The sequence below is a fragment of the Solanum tuberosum genome, unplaced genomic scaffold, assembly GCF_000226075.1.
Source record: "Solanum tuberosum cultivar DM 1-3 516 R44 unplaced genomic scaffold, SolTub_3.0 scf00311, whole genome shotgun sequence".
Lineage (NCBI taxonomy): Eukaryota > Viridiplantae > Streptophyta > Magnoliopsida > Solanales > Solanaceae > Solanum > Solanum tuberosum.
The window spans coordinates 622,747-647,631 of NW_006239235.1; the positions used below are offsets into that span (position 1 = coordinate 622,747).

At 36.2% G+C, this 24,885-nt stretch overlaps 1 pseudogene; it reads right to left on the bottom strand.

Annotated features, from left to right (window-relative positions):
• Positions 1-13,581: 13,581 nt before the first annotated feature.
• On the bottom strand, positions 13,582-15,459 carry LOC102593073 (1-aminocyclopropane-1-carboxylate oxidase homolog; annotated as a pseudogene).
• Positions 15,460-24,885: the final 9,426 nt, after the last annotated feature.

The following is a 24,885-nucleotide window of genomic DNA, read 5'->3' on the forward strand; positions in this document are numbered from 1 at the left end:
CATTCTCGTACATTCAATGTACTGACGTCATTTGGCCTGCATCGTTTGTTGATGCAGGTACAACTGTTAAGGATCATCAACCGGCGCTTGTTTCATGATGCAGATACAAGTGTTAGTGATATCTAGATATTTTAAAGCATAAAACTTAAAAATTTTACCTTAGAATGTGCACAACAGAAAAACTTATAACGACTCAAATTCCTTAGAGTCCTGGATGTTTTTATTTGATACTACTCATTGCATTTACATACATCTTGTTCAACTGAATGTACATACCTTATGAATTGTTGAGTCATGACTATGAAATTTTAAAGAACAAAATACAATACTATAAGTAGAACAAGATAAAATATGAATGAGAAAATGTGAAGTGAATAACCTCATATTTGTTGTTGAAGAAGAGATGTAGTTTTACATGAAAAGTTAACTAATAAATGAAATTGTAGTACACCCATTTATGAGCGAAATGTCTTAAATTATTTGTGATGTATTTTGGGGTGAACATACAGAGTTAACATTAAATTGGTATAGTTGAGATCGAACTGTCCGTTTTGATCTGTGATTTTAGGGTGGATCCATTTTAATATGTTGTGTTAATGTAAATAACTCTAATTAAGGTGATACGAGAGAGAGATACAACTAAAATAAAGTAAGAATATAACTTCTCACTCTCAGGAAGGTGTATTTCACTCTTTCTGCCACCTCAACATATATATGGGCATCTATTCCACTTTAAAATAATATAAGGATTTCATACGATCCTCCCAAAATTAGAGTGTATAACAACAATTTTGATTAATGTTTTAGTGGTTTTTAAGTCGTTTCTCAAATTTATTTGATTTTAAGATTTTAGATATTAAACTAATTGTAAATGAAAAGGTTAATAATATATATTCCTCATCTTCTATTTTATAATTATTAAGAAGAGTGGAATTTAAAAAATAATATGATATTCATGCGTTATTATTTGTACAGAATAAAAAAGAGTACTACACGTTGAATAAATAAAAACTGATCGACATTTTACCCCTACAAAAAATGTATGATGTGCTTATTTACTTTATACAAATATTGTATATTATGTAATTTAATTAATGAAGGATTTAGTGCAACAAATATTTAAAGTATATTGTTTATTTTCATCCTTTTTTGGATGGTATTTAACCATGAAATTTGATAAGATCTTCAAATATTTTCCATTTCCAAAATAATGGCACAAAATCATTTTTTTTCAAAATTAAATTTCAAGTTTAAATTTTAAAATCTATGGCCAAATGAGATATTAATTATTTAAGATTTATTCCAAGAAGCAAAAGGTTTTATATTTATAATTTTTATTGTAAACTCGTGCTGACGAATTGATTGTCTTTTCTATTATTTTCTTTAGAATAATTTAAATTATAAAATTTATGTTGTGTGAAGGTGTTTTTCAGTATTTTGTATCTTATTAGGGTGAATAATGACGGAGTACTAATTGAGTAAGGAAGGAGTTAATATAAAGTAAAATATTAATGTACTATATAGTCAAACTACAGTAGAAAAACATAATATCATGCTTATTTGTACTTATAACTATAATTAACAATACCGGTTTTTAATTAAATTATTTTCCAGTTTTGATTATTTATTAAAATATAATGTTTTGAACAAAAATAATTGTTATATATTTTTGTATGAGTTGTGACATGAATTCTTCCAACTTTATTGCTCCAATGGATTATTTTGAAAGCTTGTCAGAAGGTTGCAAATCTGAAATCAGTTCAAAAACAACTCCAGCAGATGCAGTAAGACCAATAATTTTATCCAAATGATTCAAATTTGTTGCTAAATCAGATGAAATTTGGAGAAATTTTTTTCCCCATGATTATCAAGAAATAATTGATAGATCTGACTTTCCTTTTGTTTGCAACACCAAAAAGGAGCTCTTTTTCTGTTTGTGTGATTCTCCCATTTTGCTTGATGGAGGCAAACTGGTAAAATTTCATTTTGATGTGGTTATTTTTTATGATTTTTAGTTATTTTTCTATTTAATATCGATTGTGTGTACATACCTAAATTGTTTATCGATACATGTTACCTCTCACATGAGGCAATATCAAAATTTAATCTTTATGGATTAAATTTCAAGGTTCTTAATATTTAACTTGTATTTTTAATGTTGTGGGCTCATATCTACTAGTTGTAATATTTTTCCTGATTTTTTGCACATAAATTCATGCTCCGATATGGAAGTATTGGGTTACGATGAATCCTTAATTAATATCATCATATGTTTCTACCTCTCATCAACACATGCACCAGATAGTGATGGAGTAAAAAAGTCATGTATGGAGATAAAAAAAATCTACAAGGTGTCACACCTAGGGTTTAAACTCATAAGCTAAAATAACCTATGAACTCTCTTTGTTACTAAACTAGGATTTTTCCTTATATTAAGTGAATTCAATAGTCCATATATAATTATAAATAATCATTTAACCATATTTGTGTCACTCTAATTTCAAGCAAGTTAATTCAATTCAACTATTTTCCTTCCTCTAACTCTTCTCCTTATACCAAAGTACTCTGATATCTCAAGTAGGTAAAAAGAAATGATCGCCTTGTATTTTCTTTTGTATATTCACCATAATTTAAAATGTAATATCATATAATTTTTTATTCAATTCATTGATTGCAACACTTGTCACATTTGATGTTTATTTTATACTCATTTTGTTGGGTGGGGGGAGTACAAGTCCCAATTTTTATTTCACTTCTCTCTACAAATTTTAGGTTATTCAAATTGAACAATTTTCCCTTTGAATGCTTGCTATCTATTATATTCTATTGTATCATATTCTATTTTAATCACAATACTTATATTGATTGTTACTTAAATTTTATTATATTATATCAATAAATACATCATTATAAAAAGATGAAAGTCTCAAGTTCTATAATGAATAATTTGATGTGGTGTGTCTTTACTGTATTTTTATTTTCTTATTACATTATAATCCTATTTAATCAAAGTTTATACCCTTTTTATATAAGAACTTTACCACGTGTGCTATTTTTCTTTATAATACTGTAGGTTTATAATCTTCAATTGTTGATATGTGACATAACATGGAAAACAATCCATCCAAACATTATTTCATTAAAAGAATACAATGTGATACATTGTGAAACTATATTTGTGTAGTAATCATCCAATCAAGTAAGATACATTTGGAAATGAAAAAAAAAAACTATGAAACACTCTCTTTGATCTTACATGCTGTAAATTTAGATTAATCAAACTGAAATTTTATTTTGTTGATTCGAGTGTTTTTTACTTGATAAGCATAGTGGCAATAAGTGTTTTATGATATCACCGAGAGAGCTTATAATTTCAGAAGTGATGATGCATTCTCTTGGAAATGGGGTGCACGCCGCTATTCCAGGTTCATCTTTGTTCATTTTCTTTATTTGATATGCAACTTCATCGATCTACAAATACGTTTTCCTTTGAGAGGTTTTATTCAACAAAGTAGTTTGCTTTCTTTCCTCTTCTCTTTACACTGACTTCTCCCTCTCTATGAGTTCTGTCATTGATGCTTGGTGCTCCAAAGCTTGGAGACCGAACACCGATCAATTTACTTGATAGATAGCATACACTAAAATACTAAAAGTTAGCACTGAATCAAACATTATGGCAATTTGGTCTGGATACAAAAAATATCATAAATTACATTATGTATTCGATATGGATATTCATATTGGGTAGATGAAAAGACTAACTGTTAATTATGACTCCATAACTGATAGTGGCTCAACTTGGAAAATTTCCACAGATAATGAATTGGGATAGGAGATGTTGATGCTTATTGTGGCAAAAGACACTACTTTTGATTCAAGTATCTACGATCGTCGATAATATAGTAACCCGATCGAAGGTTGGGGTCATGTCCCAAGGGAGCGGTTTTGAGAATCTGTAGCTAACTAGAATTTCATTATAAATAGTCGTAGCTAAAGAAATTAATGAGTAAACACATTGTAAATTAAAGGGGGTGACACGAAAGTGTAAAATATCGATTTGGGGATTTGTCACAAGTATATTAAAAACACTAAAATCAATAAAAACTTAACCTAACCAAGGGTTGGGGTCGTGTCCCAAGGGAGCGGTTTTGAGAATCTGTAGCTAACTAGAATTTCATTATAAATAGTCGTAGCTAAAGAAATTAATGAGTAAACACATTGTAAATTAAAGGGGGTGACACGAAAGTGTAAAATATCGATTTGGGGATTTGTCACAAGTATATTAAAAACACTAAAATCAATAAAAACTAATCAAATGAGAAGGGAATTCTTGGGATGTGACCGGAATATGGGCAAATCTAGATTATTGGGAAAATTTATAAAATAATAGTGACTAGGCTAAGCTTTAATTGGAAATAAGTTCTCTCTCGAGTAACTTAGCCCGTTTCAAATGGGTTCATCTTGGACACCCACTTTCTGCATGAAGACCAGCCTACGCCTTACCCCACTCACTCTCTCGAGCTGAGTGTTAGGATATGGGACTAGGGCTCACCCTCTCGGGCTGAACCTCATGTCGACCCACTCCTTAGGACATCAATCTAGTGGTCTTGGTTTCACGACTTCTCTCTCGAGCAAGTCGAAAACACATGGGTGAACTTGTATTTGCAACTACAAATCCATTAGATTAAACCACAACTACTAGATGAAATCACCATTAAACTACATTTAATCTATCAACAAGCAAGACCTAACAACAATAATAACCCATATTCGCTAAATCACACCCCAAGAATGGGGGTTTTTTAGCCACACATCAAGAAATAGAAATTATACCTTCAATGATGTTGAAATCAAATGGGTATAGAGAAATAAGTCTTGATTTGAGCAAAGAAAGAAGAATCAAAGAGACCCACTGGGGAAGATGAAACCCTTTCTTCTTCAAGTTTTCAAACCCTTACAAACTTAGAGCAAAAATACAGAGAAAACTAATATTCTCAGCGAAAATTGTAATAATAGTGTGACCCCTAAAACTACAAGGAAAACTACTATTTATAGTTTTTTCAGAATTAATGTTGCAGCGGATCATTCGGCGACTCTAGTAGGAATCGCCGATCAACTCGGTGATTCACCCCTTGTCTGGTTCATCGCTTTCCGTTCTTGCCTACAACATCTTCGTGTCCTGGATCATTCGGTGATATAGTACTGCTTCGCGGAATTGTTCGGCGACGTGCTGACTGTTCTTATTTCACAGCCGATTTTATCCTTCCTTCAGTGGAACAAAAGACGGCATCCATGCCTATCGGCGATCCGCCAAGTGAACTCGGTGCTCCTCAGGCTTCCATTTCTTCGTTCTTTTCGGCCTTTTTGTCCCTTTTTGTAACATAGTGTCCATGCTTTCATTCAAACGTCAGATACCTGAAACTTAAGAGTTTTCATCAGATATTGATTTAAAATAAGCATTTGAGGACACTATTTCTACTAAAATATAGTTCAACAAGGATGTCTCAAACAGTCCTACACAATACTCAATCATTAATATGCACGACAAAACTCAAACTACTTATGCAAGGATCAACTGTGTACAGAAAGATTCAAGCTGTGACACACCATTATCAAAGATTCTCAAGCTCGCATTACTTGCTTCAAATGCAAGTTCAAGCTCAACAAAAGCATTTGAATGTCCTCACACAAATGATGATTCCATCTTCACACACAAGTGTATAATAAATTTAAAGTTCAGGAATCAGATACAACACTCACTCTCACAAAGAGGAATGCATTGCATGCTTTCACCCATAGGTTTACCCTTATTTTCCAATCACCAATTGTTTCAGCTTTCTTAAGATAAAAAAGGTGTTTCTAAGGCTTATAATGGGGCTGAGTGCAAAGGTATGGTCATTTAGGCTTAGTGACTATGATTCTCATGAATTGTGGTGCTCGCAACACTTCATGTCCTTCTCCTTCATCCTTTTCTTTAGTGCTCAAGAGTCATCCTATTATTCACTTCCATGGATTGCTTGGAAACCCTATTTCTTTTGCAGTTTATTCCACAACTTTCTTTTTCATTCTTTTCTTTTCTCTTTTTTTTTATGTAGAGGGTTTCCATTTTTTCGCAACACCATGGATTAAGGGAGACTTTCCTTGCACTTCTTTGACTTTTCCTTTTTATTTTCACCATACCCCAACTTAGGCTTTTGGCCTAAGTTGGCTATTTCAATCAAACCAACAATCATGAAGATTAAGGGAGATGGATCCAGGAAGGCATAGTCTTTATTCAGTTTCTTCCAAAGAAGGTTAAGGCTCAAGGGGTGTTCAAGAGAGATTCCCACACTCACAAGGGAGGTCACAAGAGAGGTATATGTCAAATTGGCTCACACTCTTCAAAAGTGTCTAAGATCATCTCAACAGAAAGCATTACTTAATTGACTGGACTAACTAGGAAAATTCTAGGTGTTGTCATGCATGTTTCAAAGTAAGCTTATCACACAATGCATCGACACTTAAGTCAAACAAGACTCCACACTTTTGCTAATGTGCAACGGTCATCACAAGAGATTTAATTTGACACATGGCTAATCACAACGAGATGCAAAGAGTTCACATATTGTCTATGCAACTTCATCTGGCCTCGTCGTAGCCGCACTTTTATGTTTGTTCGATTGAGAGCACTATTCAAGTCATCGGTATTGATCGAAACCGAGACTTGAACTTGCAAATGAACAGCCACATTCAACACAAGAGTTGGCGAGAATTTCTGAAAAAAATGAAATTTTTCGGAAGGGAAAGGTCAAAAATCGATCGTTTTGCATTTAAAATTAAAAAGAAGCCATAAGATTAAACATCCACGAAAACTACATAAAACAATTTAAAACAGACAACCCAATTATAAAATTAAAACATCTGTCAAAACGACACACAAAAGTGGGCCTCACCTTACCACATATGAAAAAATATTTGTCCTCAAATGCGAATAATAACTATCCAGCAGTGAAAGTAAGAAAAATGGAAAGGGAGGTAAAGAGGAGATCCTGTCTACACGCTCGCTCCATCTGTCGGGGCATCATTGCCTGATGCAGCAGCCTGAAGTTGGATAATGGTCCCCGAATTATCATTCTGGCTCTCATTCTGTTCATTTCCCTTAGCTTTTGTAGCCTTATTAGCAGCAATCATTCTGTCCAAGTCATAGGCTGCCAGAAAGAAGTTTATAGCTGTGTAGAGTTCATGTTTGCACGAGGGACTAGTGGGGTCACTGGGGACCCTCCTACTGGGACTTGCTGTCTTACTCTCTCTTCTTTCTTTGGTCAGTTCTACTATCTTTTCATCTCTTTTGAAATCTTGTGCTCCTATACGTCGGGGTGGCATGTCTCTCCCTGCGACCTTTGATCTAGCCATTGCTGCAAAAGACTTTCAGAAAAAAGTTAGGAAGTAATTGAACAGGTGCAGGGACAGTTTTAGTGTAGAATCACTTTGCCAACCTATTTGGTGAGGTGCTCCTCCACTTAGGCGATTCGCCAAAAATAGTGTGCAGGAGGTTCAAAGGTGCAGACAAAAGGGCGAGTAGGAATATTTTCTGCTGGTCGCCAAATACATTCAGAGACCTAAGTTTGGTCACCGAAAGTTATAGAATTAATTACACATTTGGCATTAAATTTAAACGGAATGGTGACCGTAGGCGAACTGCCGAGCAATTCGGCGATCTTTACTCAGCTCGCCAAACAACCTAACATGCCTATTTTCAACCCATCTTCTCAGATTCAATCCCACAACCCCTGATAACGAAATTTAAGCCTCTACTACACAATTTCAATGAAGACCCGTAGCAATTTCACCTTCCCATAGCAAAATAAGTCAACTCAGAGCACGATCGAGCGGGATTCCACCAATTAAGCAAGAACTATTGAAGAGTAATCGATAATGTGTGTAATCTCTATCAACATAGTGAGACACAACAAAGATTCAACATGATTTACCTTATGCAAATGAGTACAATTTCAAAGATTGAATACAGGGTTCGAACTACCAACCTTTAATGCCGATTAAAATGCTACTGAGATGCCAGGCAGCAATGCAATCCAACTCCGAGCACAATTCGACAACTGAAATAATCTAAAAATGCAAGAAATGTAAATCTAGAGTGCTGGTGTGAGGTGTTGAAGAGTAGAATGTGACAGAGAGTAAATGAAAATGAAGTTTTTAACCCTTTTGCTCGCAAAAGACAGTCCAGTTTCAGTCCATTTGGCGATATTAGTCAGCATCGCCTAATCACTCGGTAACATGCCGAATGTTTAGCTCTTTCGCCAAATTTAACAGTATCTTCAATTCATGTGGGGATCCCAACATCGGTCATCATCGAGATCGCAAACATGGTTGGCGATGCGCCAATAATTTCAATAGACCACCGAGTTTTATAGGATCCATTCTGAAGATATGTTGAGGCAGATGGCGAAAGAAATAGGGTTCACCGAACTTGTCGGCGGCATGCCAACTGGACCCGTTGTTCGTCTTCATTTACTTTTTCAAGTACTTCCCTTATTTCATCATGTACAAACAACACACCATTATTTTACCAAGGAATAAAAATTAATCAAAGGGTTTTGGGTTGCCTCCCAAACAGCGCCTTAGTTAACGTCAAGGCACGACACAAGTCAACCTTTAAACCTCACTCCTGGGGTTAGCCATAATATCACTAGGCAAACCCCCTTGTTGTCTCGGGTTGAGATGAGACAAGATATGACCCATTTGGGTTTCTAACTGCTTGATTTAGATCGAATATGAGGTGACGGTCTGGTTACGAGTAGACACATCTTCTTTCATGCCGTTTAGCATTTTCTCTGACCCTATAAATTTGTTGAGGATACGTGAGAGAATATCCTTCAACCTACCACCTTCTGGATCCTTGGCCTTTTTCCACTCATGGGGAGGAACATATCTATCATTCTCCCCATCCTTCTAATTTGGATTCCGGTCCCTCCATTCACGGTCTTGATCCTTCCATCCTTCGTCTCTATCCCAACCTTGGTTACCACCCTACCTTGGGTAGTTTAAATGATAACCACCGCTTTGGTTGGCTAGAAAGTTTACCTCCTCGTTATACAGAGCTTCAAACTTCATTTCTTCAGGATTTGCATTCCCGACCCCCACAACATTGACACTACGGGCACTAGCCCCCATGACATTTTCCAATAGAATATCAAGTTTTTTCATAATATTAGCCATGTTTTGGTCTCTCTCATTGTCTTTTTCAATTTGTTCCTTAGATAGCTGGAAGATGACATGACAGATTTGGTCCTCAAAAGTGTACCACGCTCTGTTGATGGTTGTCATGCCATCTAAAAGCTTGGCTGCTACTGCATATGACTGCTGCATTAGACATCCTGGCGAAATTGGTCAGCGACACCTTTGTTTACCGAATCCAAACTTCGGTAGAGTACTGACGTAGCACATTAGCGGGAAAACAATGGGTTGGACAATGTAACACCAACTTTTTGAACCATAGCCAGGTTTCGTGTAGAGGTTCTCCTACCAGGCGCTTAAAGCTCTGGATGCTATCCCTAAGTGGAGTCATCTTCGAGGGAGGGAAAAATGGCACTTGAAATGCTATTACCAATTCCTCCCAAGAAGTGTTGGATTATCGCGATAACTCGGCTAGCCATTTTCACGCCTCTCCCATCAACGAGAAAGGATATAACCTTAACCGAACTAATTCCTGAGAGATGTTTTTAAATGAGAATGGCCCGCACACATTTACCACTTTTCAAATATTCTTGTGAAGGTCCACATGAGCCAGTCCACTGAAAAGTCCCTTTAGTTGCAAGAGTTACAACATGGTGCTCGTTATGTGGAACACTGCATTTCTCTCAGCTGGGGGCAATCGGATGGCTCGAACACCTCCCATGAGATGGGGGTCATTGATATGGGGTTCCTGGACATCGTTGAGATTACCGATGTCGTCTTGATGGCCAACCTGGCTGCCATTACTCCCATTGACACTCATAATTCCTGCTTTTAAAACAAACACTCAAAGCAAAACTAAAAGTAAGGTTAGTAAAACTACAGCTAAAAAAAGAACAAAAACTTATTTAACTACATTTTCACGTAACACCACTCCTCGGCAGCAGCGCCATTTTGATGCTTATCGTGACCAACGACACTACTTCCGATTCAAGTGTCTACGATCGTCGATAATATAGTAACCCAACCGAGGTTTGTGGTCGTGTCCCAAGGGAGCGGTTTTGAGAATCTGTAGCTAACTAGAATTTCATTCTAACTAGTCGTAGCTAAAGAAATTAACGAGTAAAAACATTGTAAATTAAAGAGGGTGACACCAAAGTAACAAATATCGATTTGGGGGTTTGTCACAAGTATAGTAAAACCAGTAAAATCAATAAAAACTAATCAAATGATAGGATAATTCTTGGGATGTGACCGGAATATGAGCAAATCTAGATTATTGGGTGCATGCTTTCGATAGAAAATTTATAGAATAATAGTGACTAAGCTAAGGTTTAATTGGAAATAAGTTCACTCTCAAGCAAATTACCCCGTTTCAAATGGGTTCCTCTTGGACACCCACTTGCCGCATGAAGACAAGCCTACGCCTTACCCCACTCACTCTCTCGAGCTGAGTGTTAGGATATGGGACTAGGTCTCATCCTCTCAGGCTGAACCTCATGTCGACCCACTCTTTAGGCCATCAATCTAGTGGTCTTGGTTTCGCGACTCTCTCGAGCAAGACAAAAACACATGGGTGAACTTGTATTTGCAACTACAAATCCATTAGATTAAACCACAACTACTAGAGGAAATCACCATTAAACTACATTTAATCTATTAACAAGCAAGACCAAACAACATTATTAACCCATATTCGCTAAATCACACCACAAGAATGCAGTTTTTTGCCACACATCAAGAAATATAAATTATACCTTCAATGATGTTGAAATCTAATGGGTATAGAGAAATAAGTCTTAATTTGAGCAAAGAAAGAAGAATCAAGAAGACCCACTTCGAAATTGGGAAAGATGAAACCCTTCCTTCTTCAAACCCTTACAAACTTAGAGCAAAAATATAGTTAAAACTAATATTCTCTACGAAAATAGTAAAAATAGTGCGACCCTAAAACTACAACTCTAACTAGTATTTATAGTTTTCACAGATCTATGCTGCAGCGGACCGTTCAGTGTCATTAGTCAGTATCGCCGATCAACTTTGCGATTCGCCTTTTGGTGTAATTTGCTGCCATCTTGCACCAGCATTCGTATCGTCGTGCTTTGGTCCATTGGGCGGTGAGGTACTACTTCGCAGAACTTCTCGGTGAAGCGCCGACTACTCCTTTCTTTCGCCGATTTGATCCTTTCCTTCAGCGTTCAGCACACTGGAATAAAAGGCGAAGTAGGCCTCTTTGGCGATCCACTAAGTGACTTGGCAATCCTCAGGCTTCCATTTCCTCATTCTTTTCAATCTTTTTGTCCCTTTTTTAACATAGTGTCCATGCTTTCATTCAAACGTCAAATACCTGAAACTTAAGAGTTTTCATCAGATATTGATATAAAATAGGCATTTGAGGACACTATTTTTACTAAAATATAGCCCTAAATGAGTCCAATTTGTGGACTCATCAGATGTCAAATTAATATAACGACTAAGAGCAAATATTTCCATCAAAGAATGTAGGGAAATGGATGGGGTTGCTTCTCTCTAAACTAGAGGTTTCAGGTTCAAACTCTGGATATGAAAAAATCTTGGTAGGAAATGCTTTTGAGTAGCTAAAGGCTAATACTCAAACTTTGAAGTTAAGAGATTCCCTCTATTAGCATAGTATAGTAAAATAATATTATATGATATGATTAATGAAGGTCAATTAGTACATAACAATGATGGTTACTATTTATCTGTAGTTTAGAAAAGGTGGTTCGTGCCATTGAATGGAGATGCTTTAATAGGAATGTCTTAAATACCCCCACCGATAATGGTCTTTATATGGCACATACATGGTGCACTGGTTCTTGTCAATGTTTTGGTGGTAAAAATAAAAAAACTATAATAAAAAGTTAATTAAATAATACCATGTATGACTCAATATTTTAGTTTGTTTTACATTCGCATCTGGTACACCTACTAAATAGCTAAATCCCTACATATCTTTTAAATTTTTTAATAAATTTTCCTTACAAATGTTTCTTGCAATGCTTTTGAAGATTCACTGAAGTGGCATATCTTATCATTGGGAATCAATTGGTTATTCGTGGAATAATAGGCACAAAAATGTTGTCACCAAAGACATAATATAATGCTTATTTGGTGTTCAAGTTGGTAAATATGTGTGATTATAGACTTGAATATGCTAAAATAAGTATTAGGTTTGTGAATTATGAGAGTGAAACTGATACTTAAAATCAGGCCAACACTGTGCACCTTCCAAGATTCCAAGAAAGTGGGAATATTCCAAAAACGAGAGGAGATGGATGGATGGAAGTTAAATTGGGATATTTTGATAGCATGGATGGAAGTAAAATTGAGATATTTTGATAGCAAGAAAGGAACTGACGGTCCTGTTGAAGCAAGATTGTTTGAGATGAATCATAATTACGAAGGCAGACTCATTGTTGAAGAAGTCGAGTTTCGTCCAAAATGAGACGCGGATATGGGATTTTAAGTTTTACAAGTTTTGAACAAGAACTCTTGAATTCATATTATGATTACTATTTCAATGTATGCAATTTACTATAGGCAATTCATATACATTGGATATCCTTTAAGGCTTAAATATTACTTAATAATTTGGATGTCCTCTTTCTACCTTGTGGCCTATATATTTTGGCTTTAACTTCACGTTTAGAAGGTAGAAAAAGATGAAGAAATATTCCTTCTTCCGATATTTTTATTATATTGGATTTTCTTCTCTATTTAATATATGTTAGTTTATGTGCTTCTAGTTTTATGTTAGAAGAGAGCTTTCAAGAATACTGAGGATGGAGAAATCTTTTTTTGATTTCAACTAATTAATCAATTTCAACTATGTCAAAGGAAGAAAATATGTTGTTATCATTTGCATGTTGTTCCCAAAGATCCATCATGTTCATCTCCGTCTTCTTTAGGTGCTGAAGCTAATAAGGTATGAAAATAATATAAGCCTATATGTTTAATGAATTTTTGTGGAATATTTAGAGAAATGATAATCATGCTAAATAAAAATAAATTTGACTAACAAGATGATATAATTATTGTGGTAATTTTCCAAGTTCCAAGACCAATGATGGAGGGTGCATAAGTGATTCTAGCTGATATTCATGCAACCTTCAGATCTCTATAAGCACCTGATCCTTCTAACATTTTGTCCCCCTTTGTCTCTTTGTCCACATCAATAAGCTTCCGAACCTTCCTTAGCCTGTAGCATTTTTTTTTGCTTTCCCTTTATTGAGAACACCTTCCGAGGTAACAAACTTTCCTGGGTCTCTTTGTTCTTTCCCTCAAGTGTCACATGTATTCAATCGATTGTCACCCTATACAATAGGAAAACTAATGGAATGACATGATGAATGACTTGAAAGAATTTATACCCCATGTCTCCGATGCTTGTCAAACTTTGTCCACAATCTCTTTATGCTTAATTGGATCTATCACTGGAAAAATGAACTTTGTTTCACAACTGCTTACAGATTCATCTGTTTTAGTTGGTGGAACGAATATTCGTGGCACTTCGGTGTTTCCAGCATCAACATTTCCTTTTGATACCAGCCTTAACGCTTTTAAATTATTTGTAACATATATAAAATGGGTCTTTCTGTCATTACATAACAAAGGATTTAACAACACGATACAACAAAACTTAAGTTGTTTTTACAAACAAACGTTGTATTGAAAGTAACAAGACAATACAATACAATAGGTAATAACCAACATCAAATGTAAAATTCTCAGATCTCATCATAAATTTAGTTATTACATTAAGATTAGATCTTGTAAAGAAACAATGCAAAAGTTCCATCTAGACTTATTTTACAGTAGTACTCACGATAGTCTTTCACTGTTGTTGCATGATATTTTGGAGGGTTACCTTCTGACAACAATTAAGTAATCTGTCCATAAAGCTTGGAAGATGACATTGAATCTGTGCCGAACAAGCATGGAACTAACACTCTTGGTCAAAGTTTATTTGCCATTACTCTGTGCTCAACACTTATGTACTTGTAATTTGATATGACCTGAAAAATGAAACAAAAATAAGCAAATGGTAATATTAACTCTTATCAATCGTACATGGATTAGAAATGAAAAAGAAAACTAGCCTGCAGAAGATCTCCAATTTTGACCCCAAGAGCACCACGTGTAGGAGGAACATCAACCCATTGATTCTGGTGAAGCACTTGAAGTCCTCCGATGTGATCTTGTAGAAGCACTGTGAGAAAATCATTGTCAGAATGTTTGTTGGTGCCTATGGTTAGTTCTGGCTGAGGGCATGCTGGATAGTAAAGGGTCAAAACACCAAGCCCCTCCACGCAATCCATATCTTTGAGATGACAACGATCAAGATCGAGACCTTCAGACAATAATCCAAGAATGCAACCACCATCATATGCTTAGAGTAGTCGATAAGTATTTCCCTGCATCAATTTTGTAAAATTAATGAAACACCCAATTTCAATTTTTATCACCACATAATACACATTCAATTATTGGTTGGCTTTCTAATTCATATTCAGAACATATTCCTACATGGTCTTGGAAATTCTTCTGCACTAGGAGGGTTAGGAGCCATTTTAAAGAAAATGTAATCTCTCCGATTTGCAGCTGGAAAAGAAGGGCTATACAAATAAAAATTGCTAGCATGAACCACCTTTTTCGTGATATCTCGAGTGTAATATTTTTTCTTAATATCGATATCTTTCTCAAAAAACTGTTGGGCTCCTTGTAACATTTCATCAAGAACAAATATTGGAATTCCGTGATTAACCACTTGGAAGAAACCCCATGTATCTGATGCATCTCTTACTTTGTCCACAATCTCTTTATGCTTGATTGGATCCATCTTGTCAATGCCTTCAAGGTTAATCACAGGAAAAATGAAGTGTGTTTCACATGTATCCGAGGAATCTGTCCTATTTATTGGTGGTAGAATGAATATTTGAGGTATCTTAGTGATTCCAGCATCAACATGCCCTTTGAAACCAGCCTTTGTATCATCAAAGGCTTTTATCTCACTCATTTTGTCATAATTACTCGTCTAATCAACTGTGGCCTCCAAATTCTCAGTGCTAGAGATTACTATCTTTTTTGCTAGGATGGGATGTAGAGTTCCTAATGGGCAGCAGGGGATAATATAAATACTTATTACTATTTATGCACAATACCTTCATCTCTAATGTACACAAAAGAAGAAGAAGCTATAAACAAGGAAATCTTCATGATAGGCTTCAGTCCCTTTCTCAAGTCCATATAAGGAGACCACCAGTCCATTTTCCTACCAATATGGGACTTTTACACACCCTAACACCCCCTCCTTCACGCTCATACCCGACTAGAGCGTGGACTGGGAACCTAAATAGGGATAGACCTTGCTATAATACCATGTAGTCAAATGAAACAAGACTATTTATTCCAATAGATAAGCAATGTACAAATACAATAGATTGTGTGCTAACTTAGAAATGAAATAAAATATGATTCCTATAAATCTTCTATCTAAATAAAGTTATGTACTTTACTAGGAATTAAGTCTATATACATTCTATAATACTCCCCCTCAAGTTGGAGCATAGATATTGATCATGTCCAACTTGTTACAAAGATGATCAACTCGAGATCCATGTAACGCCTTAGTGAGCAAATTAGCTAGTTTCTCTCATGTCTTCACATAGCAAGTGGAAATCAAGTTCTGCTCAATTTACTCATGAATAAAATGACAGTCAACCTCAATATGTTTAGCTCTTTCATAATTCATCATATTTGAGGCAATATGAATAGTAGCTTGATTATCGCACAAATTTCTGTTGGTGTATGATGCTTTGGGCCAATTTCCATTAAAAGAGAATGTATCAACATAATCTCACATGTAGACTATGAAATAGATCTATACTCGGATTATGCACTGGATGGAGATATAACAATTTGTTTCTTACTCCTCCATGAAGCTAGGTTCCCGCCAACAAAGACACAATAGTATGTAGTCATATCACGACCCAAAATTCGAGGTCATGATGGCACACACATAAGTTCTTCTCAAGAAAATGCTTCCAAAATATCCCTCCCAAGCTTCCAAAATGGAGAAGAAAGTGAAATGGAAGAAAGGGGGCTGATTTTCTCCATTAATTGAATATTTGATCACGAGTTGACTATGTTGACCAGCAAAATTGGCTCCCTAACTTATTAAAGTTTATGAAGGGACCCTCGGGATTCATTCGGGACTCGGTAAAAATGAAACAAATATGCTACCCTACTAAATTCGATATTCAAACTCAATGGAATCATTGGATTCTGAAAAAAGATGTGCCGCTGCAGCTTGGATGATCGTAGAATAAGAGGTGTTTTGAAAAAATACCCTCATGGACCTCTCTTTAGGCCTTAAGCTCAACTTCTCACCTAAACACCCAATTCTCAACCTAAGGCCTCAAAAACCTTACTAACCACTCGAATTTCTCAGACTTGACATTCGAAACTAACGAAATTCCCATCCAATGCTCAGAACTCAAAATGTTGACCAAAGTCAACCCTATCAAGAATTCTCAACTCAAGAAGGGTCAAATTATTAAAAGCAGACTCAGTCGCATTGGGGACTACATCAACCATCCCCTAAACACAAACTAAGCATGAAAATGCTACAAGAAAGGGAATAATGGTCATTTCACAATTAAAAACAAAATTACGATAAATAAGACATTACAAGTCGATCTCCTATCAATTTTGGATCCAGTATAGTCTGCATCTGCAGAACACCTAACACAGGTATGATTGTGATTGCTATACAAAGTTCCAAGTCCAAGGGCCTCTTTCAAAGTAATATAGAATTTTGCATCAATGCTTCCCAATGTTTAATCGTAGGCGCAGACACGAATTGTCTAAGAACACTTACCGCAAAAGAAAAATCCATATGAGTCACATTAAGGTAGTTTAATTTTCCAACAAACCTTTCATATATTTCATGATATTAAAAGGAACACCATCATCTTTCGTAAGATGCATGTTGGGAACCATTGGAGTAGTGCAAGCTTTTGCTGCCAACTTTCAGATGTCTACAAGTAGGTCAAGAATAGAGATAGAAAAATTCTCTTCTTGCTTCTATTAACTTATAATCCTAAAAAGTATCTTAGCTGACCTAAGTCTTTCGTATGAAATTTTGCATACATAAAAAACACTGTATCATCATGTAACACCTAAGATTTAGAAAAGAAGGAAAATAATTTTTTGGGTTGCAAGTTATGTCTACAGTTCCCATCTAAGGACCGTACAAGATTCTACGGGCCGTAGATGACAATTGTACGAAGGGGGAAATAAATTTTTGAAATCAAGTCGTAGTACACTTTTTACGGTTCACTAGGATGGTCCTTCATTACTTGTACGAGTCGTAGATAGGTCTCATATGTGAGTCCCAAACTTAGTTAAGCTTTAATGGTCAAAGAAAGGTTCTACGGGTCGTTTCTATGGACCTTAGGAACACCTATGAGACGTAGAAATGTTTCGTTAAAAGAGATAGTGAAATTATGGACCCAATAATTGGTCTACGATTGACCTATATTGACCGTAGAAAGTCCTATGGTCCCTAGGTTTGAATAGTAGACCGAAGTCCGGTAGTTTTTTAAAGGATTTTTTCTCTAATTGTTTTAAATCAAAGCTACATCATTTTTTCCTTCTACCCTAATCCCTATAGAAATGTTTTAAGTCCCAAATCACCAACTTTATACTCAATATCCTAAATTTCCTAAAGCTCATCAAAATTCATCATCTAAAATTCTCTTAAGACTAAGGAAGAAGAAGAGCTACGATTCCATCCAAGTTCTCGATCCTCCATTCTTCTCGGGCTTTTGGAATTAAGTTATGTGAGTATTCACCCATGGAGTTCTTTCCTCCATGGGTCCTCAAAGGTTTTCAAATTCTCCTTTTAATTTCATTAATTTAAGTTAGGGGTTCAATTCAATCTCATGGGTTTTATTCAATTGTGATTGATTCTTGTTAGTTAAGTTTTCTAATGCATAATTCAATGTTAATACATGATATGTAGTTGAAATTATGTTTAACCAATTATGATTTTTCAACTCTGAAGCTATGATGAACGCATAAACCTATGAATTATGAAATTTGTGAAGATATACATGTCTTTATGAACTAATTATAAATGAATTTAAGGATGTTTTGAAAGGAAAGTATCAATGCTATTGTGAGAGGTTTTCTCACATTTTATTATGATCATGATTGTGACAGATATTTCTCACATATAGATTCACTTTGATGAAATTAAAGATTTGCTCATCTATGTTGAATTCTGTTTAAGGAGCTATTCTATGTTTTTATTTTGAATGAATTGGATTGTTATTGATCATTTCCTTTCCTATGTTAAATTGATATTTGACTTCTTATGTATTCCATTAGGATATAGACTTAGCACAAAGAAGGCTTTGAGGTGGAGGCTCAAATAGGGTAGTCTCTAGTAGCAACCTCTAGTCCCAAACTATGTGCCCCCGTAGGATTGTTTTAAATGACCTAAATAGTGGATCAACTTTAGCAAAACATGATATGTACGGATTCTATCTTGGCAAGAACTTTTCCCTTCTTTCGGCATGAGGAATATACCGGATTCCATGATATAGCTCTCATGGTCTTATTTTTGGTTAAATCTAAATCCCCACAAAATGACTATGTTTTCTTCAAAGTATTTCTTATGTCCTTTATTCCAAATGCATTGACTATATCCTATAATTTCCATGTTTTATTTCTTTATGTTAAAATATCCAATTATTGATCATATTTACATGTTTTAAACCATTTATACTATCATGTTCATGTTTATGCATATTGCCTCATACTTAGTACATATCATGTACTAATGTATACTTGTTCCTTCATTATCTCATGAATGTAGGGTCCGAGTTCCTACTCCACACACTCGTGGCTAGACATCCCCTGGGTGCTTCAGTTGATTGGTGAGTCCTTATGATCTAAGGAATCAGACATTGTATATCTTTCATGTCTTTTTGTTTCAAACATAGTAACTGATGTATAGGTTACGTCCTAATTTCTTTCCTTATGATTTATTATATGGGTTTGAGACTTGTGTTAGACTTCTGCTTTGTCAAACTTCTGATATATGATGTATGCTAGGTGGCCTGTGTAGGGCTTCTCGGGGTCTTAAACACCATGTTACACCTAGGGTGTACCTTGGGGTGGTGAATTTTTTTATATTCAGAGCATAAGGTTTAGAAAGGTCCTTGGATTTCTCATAAGACACATTGAGTAGAGTATTTGTCACACCTCGAGGCTACCCCCTTGAACTAACACAGGACCTAGGATCATGAGTGTCCCTAAGCTAACCATGTGTCTGACATATATCAAGCATACTAAGAATAACTGAATAATACAAGTACTATGTGGAAGCTAAAACAATGGGTTGAAAGTGGGGAAAAATCCAACTAGTCTGAATATATAAAACGTACTAAGAGTTTAGTGATATATGAAAGATAAACTTAATAACTCGAGTTGAATCTACTACTATGTCTAAAAAGCCTCAAACTGAGTTGAGTTGCTCGGATGTGCCCCCCCAACTAACTCAAACAAAACTGAAAACTCAAAATTGAAAGTAAAGACTTAAATGAAAGCATGTATATTGTCTTCGGAATATGAGGACTCACCAGTGAAGCTGCTGAATGTAGACCGATAATCGATCTAAGCAACTAAATAAAAGACTGGAATGAAAAGCATGTCTATTGTCCTCGAAGTATGAGGATTCACTACTAAAGCTGTTGAATACGGATCGAGAATCGATCTATGCGTGATCTAGATGCTGAGTATCTGAACCTACATCATGAAAGGATGTAGCGCAGAGTATGTGTTAGTACATAGAATGTACTGAGCATGCAGGATATAGATACTGAGTTGAACAAACATATATATGTTGAACAAAGCATAACTGAGCAACGATGTAGAGAAGATATAGATATTGATATATAACTTAAAAGCTAAATTGAATGCAATGACAAAAGTACTAATCATGAAAATAACCTGCTGAATTGTATACTGATATAAGTGCTCAAAACCTGGTCAAATGCACTAAGAGTCTGACTGTGGGAGCTACTATTAACCGACATAAACCCCATGAGTAAACGTGGAGTCCAATGTATAAGCCCCATTGAGAGGACCCAATATACCTTGCTAGGGGTATAAGGGCACACCTGACGTGATCACTAAATCTGATGCCGAACAGAGGGGACTTATAATTAGATAGGGGCACGTAGTTCTGGGACTATGAGGGTACGCTGAACCCTAGTCCAACTCGGTGCTAAGTCTACTCCTAACTTAATATGTATGACACAAATGTAACTGACATAGTGAATAGTTCAAAATACTGACATTCAATCTCAGAATGCAACATTTATAAAATGATAATGTGACATTCAAAATCTGGAGCATTGATTATCTATTTAACTAACCTAGCAAGTATAATTCATGAACTAAGAGAATTTATACAAACTAGGGTTCTAAGTTTCATAAAAGGAATTAAACAACGTTTCCAAGAAAACATGATATTTAGACCATGGATTATATAGCAGCTGGAATTCAATAGGTTCCTAAGATGTTACAAACCGTAGGTCTAAAAAAGATATGGAGACTCAAGAAAGCTGTGTGAATTCTAGGGACCTAAAGGATGAAAGCAACTCACTAGTGAAATCCCACATACCTGGTGACACAGTCTACGGAGAAATTTTGGTTTTCGGGGTTAAACCTTGAAGAACACTATTGCTTGTTCTTAGGAGGTTTGGTCGACTTTTTCCTCTTCTTTTTGCACCAAATTTGGATGATATTTGGAAAATGAGGGTTCTGGGTAAGTCTAACTAAGTTATTAGGCTTTGACTAAGTAAAACAACGTAGTTAATGGCCTAACGCATAGGAAAAAGAACTAAATGAGCCTTACTTAAAAGCTGATGAAGACCATCGGCGGAGGGACCTACAGGCCGTCGTTTGGACTATAAATCGTCAACTGGTATCGTGGTTCATGGTCTGCCTAACAGGGCTTCACTTTAAAACAAGCATAACTTTTTACTACGAGATGGGATTTTAGCAAACTCGGTGGCGTTGGAAATAGGATTCAATTATCTTTAATTGGATAGGTCATTGTCCATATAATTCAATTGTGCTCAATGATATGACCTTTTGAAGTTGACATAACAACCATGTCCCTCCAATTGGCTGCTGACCCTCACCTACGGTTCGTAGGTCCAACCACGGACCGTACTGGTTGACCTTGGGTGGGATCAAACACCATCAACATTTGGGCCTTAACGACGAAACCCCACCTACTTTCCATGGATTTACCTACGGTCCGTGGGTGGTTTTGTTGGTACTAGCACCAATTTTTTTTTGAAAAGTAGGATTTTCTCTATTTTTAGAGTCGAGGTGTTACATTATCTCCCCCTTTGGAACATTTGTCTTCGAATGAAGACTACACAAGCCGAGTATGGAGGGGAGAAGTTGCAATCCCTACCACTAAGTACTAGAAACTGATATCTAACTAAACTGAGTTCCAAGAGCATGCAAATATACTGAAATGCATGAATAACTGAGGTAACACGATGCTAAGACTGAATTAAACAAGAGTAAACTGAGAAACTGGAGAGGAACTATTACCTCAAGCTGAAACGGAATCTGAAGGAAAGAGGTCAGGATACTTAGCTATCATGGCACCATTGCTTCCGAAGTAGCTCCCTCTACGGACTAACTCCTCCACAAAACCTTTAGTGAAGCGACTTCCTTATTTCTCAATCTACGAACCTGAAGGTCAAGAATTTCAACGGGCACTTCTTCATAAGTAAGACTATCCTTCACAACCACACTCTCTAAAGGTACTATTGATGGCAGATCACCCACACTCTTCTTCAACAAGGAAATGTGAAAGACATGATGAACCCCTGCTAGTTATGTTTGCAACTCCAACTCATAAGCAACATTACCAACCCTTTTCAGGATTCTGTGAGGACCTACATATCGAGGACTGCGCTTTCCTTTCTTGCCAAATCTCATCACCCCCTTCATAAGTGACGCCTTAAGGAAACCCCAATCATCGATTTCAAACAGTAAGTCCCTTCTCCTCACATCTACATAGGACTTCTAACAACTCTAGGTTGTCTTTAATCTATCTCTGATGAGTTGAACTTTCTAGCCTCATGAACCGAATATGGCCCAATCAAGGCTGCTTCACCTACTTCAAACCAAGAAATTGGGGATCTGCATCTACGCCCATATAGTGCCTCATATGGGGCTATCTAAATACTAAATGAAATTTGTTATTGTAGGCAAACTCTATGAGAGGTAGGTGATCGTCCCAACTTCCTTTGAAATCGATCGCACAAGATCTCAACATGTCCTCTACGGTCTGAATGGTACATTCTACCTGACCATCCATCTGTGGATGAAATGTTGTACTGAGATTTACCTTAGTACCAAGACATTTTTGAATTTTTTTTGAGTAATCAGAGGTAAACTGAGGGCCTCTATCTGAGATGATAGTCAAGGGAACCCCATACAACCAAACTATCTCATTGATGTAGAGTTTGGCATAGTCCTCTGTTGAATCTGTAGTCTTGACAGCCAAGAAGTGAGCGGACTTAGTGACTTTGTCTACTATTACCCAAATGGATTCATGTTGTCTGCGAGTACGAGGTAAACTCGTAATGAAGTCCATGTTTATCACTTCCCACTTCCATGTAGGAATGTTAATCTCTTGAGTCATAACTCGTGGTTTCTCATGCTCTACCTTCACCTATTGACAATTAGGACACCTAGCCACAAAATTCACTATATCCCTCTTCATGTCTTTCCACCAAAAATCTTCCAGCAGATCACGGTACATCTTAGTGGAACCTGGATAAATGGAATACCTGGAGTTATGAGCTTCAGTAAGGATCTGCTGCCTCAACTTACTCACATTAGGAACACATAAATGACCCTGGTAATGAAGCACACCATCTCCCCCTTGGAGAAAACCTCAACTTTTTACTGATAAACTGCACCTTTCAACTAAAGTAATATAGTATAACTATCTTGTTTTTCCTTAACCTCCACTACCAATGAAGATTCTGATCCATTCTGAACTATCACCCTACTATCTGATGTGTCCGTAAGGCAAACTCCTAAGCTAGCAAGCTGGTGAACATCTTTTGCTCGCTCTTTTGTTTCTTCCTCAACGTGTGCTACACTACCCATAGACAGCCTGATGACATAAATCAGCCACTACATTGGCCTAACCTAGATGGTAAAGCACATTCATGTCAAAGTCCTTGATGAATTCAATCCATCTCCTCTAACGAAGATTCAACTCTTTATGGGGGAATACATATTGGAGGCTCTTATGGTTTGTGCACACATCAACATGAACACTATACAAGTAATGTCTCCAAAACTTTAGGGAAAATACTATGGCTGCAAGTTTGAGGTAATGAGTCAGGTAGTTCATCTCACAGACCTTAAGTTGTCTAGAAGCATAAGCTATGACCTTACCTCGCTGCATCAACACACAACCTAGGCCGACCCTGAATGAGTCACAATAAATCACATAACCATCTAAACCATATGGTAGAGTCAAGAAAGGGGTTGTAGTCAACCTATTCTTCAGTTCAGAAGAGCTTTTCTCACACTATCTGACCACTGAAATTTGACCTTCTTCTGAGTCAACATGTTTATTGGGAAGCTATGGATGAAAATCCTTCAACAAATCTCCTGTTATAACCAACCAAACCTAAGAAACTCCTAATATAAGTTGGAGAGGTAGGTTTAGGCAAATGTTGTACAACCTCAATCTTCTAAGAATCCACTCGGATCCCTTTGCTAGATACCACATGACTAAGGAAAGAGACCGACTGTAAAGAGAATCCACATTTGCAGAACTTAGCGAATAACTGGCGATCTTTGAGAGTGTGCAGAACAACTCTTAGATGAGTCGCATGCTCCTCCTCACTCTAAGAACAAATGAGGATATCATCGATAAAGACGATGACGAACAAGTCCAAATACTATTTGAACACTCTGTTCATTAAGTCCATGAAAGCTGCGGGAGCATTTGTTAGTCCAAAAGACATAACTACAAATTCATATTGAAGGTCTTTCTACTGCATATATATAAATACTTAAATGTAACTAAAAAGCTAAATTGAATGCAATTACCAAGTGCTAATCATGAAAATAAAACGTTGAACAGTATATTGATATGACTGCTGAAAACCTGGTGAAATGCACTAAGAGTCTGACTGTAGGAGGTTGATGCTTATCGTGACCAACGACACTAACCTACGATACGAGTGTCTATGATCGTCGATAATATAGTAACCCAACCACGGGTTGGGGTCGTGTCCCAAGTGAGTGGTTTCGAGAAATAATAGAAAAATAAAATTAGTCCTAACTAGTTGTAGCTAAAGACATTAACGACTAAAAAGATTGTAAATTAAAGGGGGTGACACAAAAGTGTCAAATATCAAATATGGGTTTTGTTACAAATATAGCAAAAACAGTAAAAATAACAAAGAAATCTATGAATGACAGGGGATTCTTGGGATGTGACTACAATATATATTGGTATAAATCATTGGGTACATGCTTTTGATAGGAAATTTGCAAGAGAATAGTGACTAAGATAACCTTTAGACGAAAATAAGTTCCCTCTCGGGCAACTTACCCTGTTTCAAA